This window comes from Nipponia nippon, unplaced genomic scaffold (assembly GCF_047370975.1).
Source record: "Nipponia nippon isolate SJK-2023a ecotype South Korea unplaced genomic scaffold, ASM4737097v1 scaffold_2, whole genome shotgun sequence".
NCBI lineage: Eukaryota > Metazoa > Chordata > Aves > Pelecaniformes > Threskiornithidae > Nipponia > Nipponia nippon.
The window spans coordinates 131006645-131013557 of record NW_028262336.1 but is presented as its reverse complement, the minus strand read 5'-3'; the positions used below and the strand labels follow the sequence as shown (position 1 = coordinate 131013557).

Below are 6913 nucleotides of genomic sequence, written 5' to 3'. Positions count from 1 at the left end.
CCTCAGAGACTGCAAGGACAGGGAATACCTAAATTAGGTCCAAAGGATCAGCACTCATTTACAAAGCATTCACTAAAGGTCATGGATGCTTCAGGATCCTCAGATGAAAGGTGACATGAAAATACAGCCCCAAGAATCCAGGCTGCTATCTTGTGCCCCAGGAGTGCAGTGACATTGGATTCAAATCCAAAGTGAGTTTTACACCGACAGAATTAAGCCCAAAGGACACATGCACCATTGGGTGTGTACCAGGAGAACAGCTAGTCATGCCCAGAGGGGTATTTGCCCACCCAGAGATAAAGTCTTCCCCCGTTGTGGACCAAAGATCTGTTTGGCACTGCTTAATGCTGAGACAGACATAGCCCATGCAGTGGGGAAGAGGAGCGAATTTGTTTACGAACTGTTGCTATTCCTGGCTGTTCCCAGGCAGCAGTTTCTCCTCTGTGATGATTAGTGCCTCTGAAGCCCCAGCAGTGAGTGATTAGGGTGATCACATTCCTTAAGGCATATAAGTATTTCCACGCAGGTCCTTTTGGCTGGTTGAAGAGTTGCTTGGTTGCATGAAAGAGAAACAGTATTTGAAGGTGATGTAGGTACAGCCAGGGTCACATCCAAAGCATCCAGGTGAGCTGGGTAGATTTTTTTTTTTTTTTTTTTTGCATTTAATCTGGTGTCATGCCAGTATTTGTAAGCATAGTGCCAAGCTCTGAGCCAAGTTCAAATTTTAGCCAAATTGAGGTGGAATATAAAACAATCTATCTAGAAAAGTTACTATGCAGCTATGCCAATACATCTAAGTGGACTTTGTCTCTTCTTGAGTTAATGAGCTACTTCATTACTTCTAGATATCCCACATTAAGTGAATATTGTGGCAGAGAACTGCCAGTCATACGCCTGCAACCTCAGTTTGCTTCCTTGCATAGGTTAATTACAAAAGTACTGCTGCAAGCTGTTCCTTGGTTAAATCAACTTTAAACAAGCTGTAGACACATAGGTGTAACATCTGCTAACCCAGTCATCTGTGAAGACCTGTGATTACCTGATCATAGCTCTAGTCCTGTCCTTTTTGCTTATGCAAATCTGAAGAGGATGGCAAACACCACAAGGAAGGTAATAATTTGTTCTTCTCCCTTACGGAAAGGACAAAAGTCATGAGCTCCGGTGAGATATAGACGTGATGATAGGAAAATGCTCTGAAACGGGTGATTTGGGGAAAGCATAGAGTTTCTGCAATGAGAGATCAGCTTGTGCATGCATCTATCAGAGATTACTTTTGATCTTATACTGGGAAAGGGGTATGGACTGGATCATTATTCTAGCTCTCTTAAAACCCCAAATTCAAGGGATCTTTGTTTCATGACAAGCTGCACGCTGGTCAGGAGTGCGGGGTGGCTGTTAGCACAGTCGTACCAAAAGGTGTTGGCTCTGTGTTTTTCACAGGCTCAGGCTGCATGGCTGTTAGATTTACAAGGTCTAAGAATGACACAAGATGTGAAGCGCATCAAATCTGGTAAATTTAATGACTGCTGCTTAGCAGCAGAGAGGCAGCGTTGACAAAAATGAGTGAGGAAAGAGTTAAAATCTCAGCTTCAAGTACAAGAATCTATTGCATCCTTACAAAGTCAGGGAAGCTTTGTCAGTATGCTAGCAATTAAAGATTTCGGCTCCTTTTGTACCTTGTTCAATACCGAGCAGCGCATTCTCCGAGGGTATTTTAATCTGTTTCACTGTTTAAAAATAAAGTAGAATAAGTTTGCCACAAATGTAGTGGGGTACAGCAAGCTAGGTCAAGGTGCCTGGTAATGTCCCCCATTTCTAGAAAATCTTCTGGATTTTGACTACTGCAATGAGCAAAACTTGTCACCTTACAAGTTATTGAACTACTTAATTGCACAAAATAAAACTCTATCAGCTTTTCGTGCCAATGAAGTGTGTCAACAGGCCTGAAAGCGCTGCTCCACTTGAACAGGAAAAAGGCTGAAAGTGCTGCTTCCATCCCTGCTGTTGCATGTACAACTCAAAAATAGCCAAACATCACAAGATCTTCCTAACATGGCATTTGTATGTAGGCTGCAACTGCAGTGGTTCTTGGGGGGTGGTGGTAGAAGTGAGAGGACCATGCAAGGCTAGGTTGGGGTTGATGAGATGAAGGAAGAGCTCCTCCAAGTGTGATGCTCTGTGCAGGGCTGCTTCCTTGGTATTTCATGTGTTTATGTGTACCCAAGAAACCAGACCCTGCTAAGGGAACAGAACCAGGACAGCACTGTGAACATACATGAAAAGGACCCAGTAAAAACTGAGTCTGATGCTTGTTGAATAGCATTATTTAATAATCTGGATAGCTTTATTATACAAGATGAAGCACAGGTAACACTGCCCAGAACAGTACACAAGATTTGTAGATCAATTACCTCTGACAGAGAGGAGGGAGGATCTGCTTTTTTTCCAAGCGCAGGATTACAGGATCTCAGATGTGTTTGCCCTTCCAGATAAGCAATTCTGGCACGAGACACATTTCCTGCTGGACTGGCTTGCGCCAGCTGTGTCTCTGCCTCCCTGAATTTATAGCCGAGGTAGCTGACTACACTGCAAACAGAGTCCTCTCTGCAATAAACTATTATAAATAACATTGTCTTGGCAGCATTTTCACAATATTGGCTGTGCAACATTTGGCCTTACATTGCAAATAGCAATGACTAGAAAGAGATTGAAGTGCCTGTTGGTTTGTGTCATGTGCAGGACTCGAAGCGGTTTGGAAGAGAGATGAAACTATTTAGGGGTCAAGGAAGTCAAATATCTGGAAAGCCAAGGAGATGGTCTGGCCCTTTGGTATGTTGGGGAAAAGAGAGGGTGCAAGTGCCTGAGAAACTTGCATCTAATTCCCATACTGCCAGCAGGCTAATTTAACCCTTCTGTGCCTCTGTTTTCCCAGTAAAACAGGGACAATTCACAGCACTTCTTTCTTCTGGCAAGGGCTTGAGGGCAGGGAGGTACACGCACTGTGGGAGGGTTAGTGCTGGAAGGGACCAGCACTGCGGCCTCCGGGCAGTTTTGGCCATGACACTGGTTTTCCTTCCTAGTGCAGGAGACAGGGACCCTGTAGGTGGGATGCCCATTCAGAAAGGGACTCCAACAAGGTGGTTTGGATTTGGGCTCCAGCAGAGACAGCCCCACAGCTCACAGTGCTGGCCTGAAGCAGGGCACGCAGCTGGGGGACGCATGGGGTCAGTGTGCTGCTTCCATGGGCATCAGCTCTCACAGCAAAAATGCTCTGGGCAACAAATATCGGTGTTGCAAATATACATCTGCTGCAGTTTCCCAAGGTGGGAATGAGATGGGGCACACCAGCCCAAGAGAGCTATGGTTTATACCTGCAGAGGTGTGTGGGTGACCAGAGTCCTGCTGAGCTGCATCCCCAAAGCACTCTGGATCTTCCCTCTTTCCCCGTCTTAGATTTTTGTACTGATGGCAACTAAATGTACTTAACTTCTAGTTTGTAACTCCCAAACTATGGAGTGGAGGGGTGGGGACGACAGCCAGAGGCCAGCCTGGGATGGGAGGAGAGGTGAGGTAACTCCCATATGTTCGGGCTAAGACCATGTGTGTTTGTGTCCTGCCAATGATGGGACTGAGTGTACCTGGATAAGAGGCAGGAGGATATGATCACAGGTCCGTGTGCCTGAGAAGTGGTTGGAATCCATAACAGTCTTGCTACAGCTCTTTCTTCTCCCTGTCTGTGCCAGCTGTTCCTGTGGCTTCCCTTCCAGCTCTGCAGCAGTGCCTCATGTCCTACCTGAATCACTCCAGTCCCTCTTCCTTCATCCTGACAGGCATCCCTGGGCTGGAGGATGCTCAGTTATGGATTGCCTTCCCATTCTGCACCACGTACATCATGGCAGTGCTGGGGAACATCACACTCCTCCTAGTGATTAGGATGGACCCAAGCCTGCACCTGCCCATGTTTTACTTCCTCTCCATGCTGGCTGCCATTGACCTCGTGCTCACCACTTCCACCATGCCCAAGCTCCTGAGCATCTTCTGGTTCCAATCCCATGAGATCGTCTTTGAGGGCTGTGTGGCCCAGATGTTCTTCATCCACGGCTTCTCCACAGTGGAGTCAGGGGTCCTGCTCACCATGGCCTTCGACCGATACTTGGCCATCTGCAAGCCTCTGCGCTACTGACTGGCCTACTACTAGCCTCTGCATCCTGACTGGCCCCACCATTGCCAAGCTGGGTTTGGCTGCTGCAGTGCATGGCATCGCCACCATCACCCCTCTGACATGCATGGTGACCGGCTTGTCCTACTGCGGCCCGCGCGTCATTCACCACTCCTACTGCGAGCACATGTCAGTGGTGAAGCTGGCCTGTGGGGACACCTGGCTCAACAGCATCTACGGGATCACGGCTGCCACCCTCGTGGTGGGCTCAGACTCCATCCTCATCACTGTCTCCTACATGCTGATCCTGAGGGAGGTCATAGCTCTCTCCTCCAGAGAAGCTTGTCTGAAGTCCTTCAGCACCTGTGGCTCCCACATCAGTGTCATCCTGCTCTTCTACACGCCCGGGCTTTTCTCCTTCTACACTCAGCGCTGGGGCCAGAGGATCCCTGCACACCTCCACATCCCGATGGCTGACCTATACCTGCTGGTGCATCCCATGCTCAACCCACTCATCTATGGGATGAGGACCAAGCCGATCTAGAAGTGGGTGCTGAGCCTGCTCTGGCAGAAAGGGATCCAGCCCAGGTCCTGACCCCAGCCCATCGCTAATGCCCGGTGGGAAGGCATGGGGTTCAGACCAGAGAACAATGGCAGCATGTTTGGGGAGCAAAGAAAAAGCTTACAAAGCTGTCTACTGGAAAAGTGGGAAGATCTCGTCGTCATCTTGGCCAAACCCTGAAAGCTGGAGGCACCACAGAAAATTTGCCTGGTGAAACATTATTTTTAGAAAGTGAATTCTACATTCCTGTTCAGAATGGAAAGATAAATCTTGTCTAACTGTATCTGTGGTCATCCTCGGATCTGTTTCATCTCATGACTCTCCTCTTCATCTCAGCTCTTGATAAAAGTCTTTTACCACTTTGCAAATGAAAGTCAGTTCATGGATTCATCCTCCCCATGTACCTTTTCCACCCAATCTGTAACTCTCCATTAATTCATTTACTAGTTTTTAGCAGCTGCCTGATCTTGGTGCCTGGCTACAAGGGGGGAGTTTGGGATGTGTGTATGCACATTTACACACACACACTCATCCAGATGTTGGCCCAAACAGTTTTTGTTTTCATCCCAATCTTGTCTTGAAACCTTACTGAAGCATTTGCAGCAATCACAAAAACCCAGCTCACTTGAGAACAGGGTCTACAAGTCACACTGAAACCCTGCACTGTCACATAAGGTTTTGTTCCTTTCTTATTAGAAACACCAAAACAGCATCAGCCATGAAATGTTGTTCTACAATTTTTTTTCCCAATATTTTAATGAGACTCCCTAGCTTTCTATGTTGTTGTGGCTCTTCCCTAAGCATATAGGCACCTGTAATAGGATTTTGAGAAACTCCAGTTTTTCATAAGCCTTCACTTGCCTCCGAACTCCTGTGAGATCCTACTCCTGTGGATATGGCACTTCAGTAAACTGGCTCTCCTCTGCGGAGACCATGTAATTCTGCACGTGCTGCGCTGCACGAGGGTCATACGTCACTCCCACCCCTGAGCGGACGCTCAGGTGCAGCACTGTGTTAGGGAGAGCAGGAATGGTTTGCAATGGGGTGCGCAGAGCAGCCGGAGAGTGCAATCGCACAAGTCTCCTTCGCTTTATGCAGATCTCCTTATGCAAAGGACAGGGCCATAAACTAAAAAAAAGCCTGCAGGGCTGTTGTAGGAGGGTCACCTCTGCGCACTGGAGGTGAGGAGCAGGAGTGTGGATTAAAGAAGGGGAGCAGAGAACAGGGACTGGGCTCCTCTTATTCTCCTCAGCAAACCTGTACCTGTTTTTAACTATGGTGAAAACTCATCTCCTAACACCACATACTGACTTACCATCCCAGCTCTCCTTATGCCTTCACCCCATGGAAATCAGGGCACAGGAATTCCCTGAGTCTGGTCTCCGAGGGAAGCTTGAGGTCCTGCCTGTATCCTGCACCGAGCTAGAGAGGAAAGGGGAGCGTTACAAAGACCTGTGGTGACCACTAAACTCAATTCTTTCGGTGTCTCCTGACACTGCTGCCTTTGGGTGCCTTCTGGATTACACAGTTGTATCCCTGCCCCCCCCATCCTCAGCAACAGTACAATCTACACAATGCCCAACAACTAAAATACAGTGCAGACTTGGAGACCAGACTCTTCCAACACACATCTCGTAGTTCTGGTCCAAGTTGGGGCTGGAAAGTGCCTGTGCTAGGTGCACTGCCTGGAGCCTGCCAGGCAGTGGATTTATTCTCCAGTTACGGGGTCTACCTCCACTGCCATTGCCTGCTGCTGCCCAGGTAGGATGCACTGCTCCCAGTATCACCCAACCTTCCCCTTCCCTGGGGCCACCCAGTGAGGCTTGGTGCAGCTCTTCTCATCCCCTTCAAGGAAGCACACCACTGCTTTCAGCAGCCCTTTCACCACACAGTGCCAGCCCTCTTTGGTCAGGGGTCTTCAATGGCAAACCCTGGCTTTGCAGAAGAAGGAGACTTAGACAAAATTAGTCTCAGTTAGGTCAAAGTGGCCAAAATTGGTCTGCCACATGATTTCTGTCTAACTGTGCTATTTCTGCTGTTGTCTTAGAGGATGCAAAGCACAAGTGTGGGAGAGGACAGCCCTCCCCTGGCTCACAGCCTCTGACAGGATGGAGACAGCCAGGAGCTCCATCTCATGGTCATACAGACCATGGAAGGAGACCCAGACCTCATTCGCATCTGGAAAGATTCAG

The 6913-nt window shown here is 48.3% G+C and overlaps 1 pseudogene across 1 annotated transcript; it reads left to right on the top strand.

Annotated features, from left to right (window-relative positions):
- The first annotated feature begins 555 nt into the window (after positions 1 to 555).
- Positions 556 to 6372, top strand: LOC148055972 (olfactory receptor 52K2-like; annotated as a pseudogene). The gene is made up of 3 exons (XR_015704697.1): positions 556 to 624; positions 2740 to 2829; positions 3744 to 6372. The product of XR_015704697.1 is annotated as an olfactory receptor 52K2-like (transcript).
- The last annotated feature ends 541 nt before the right edge of the window (positions 6373 to 6913 follow it).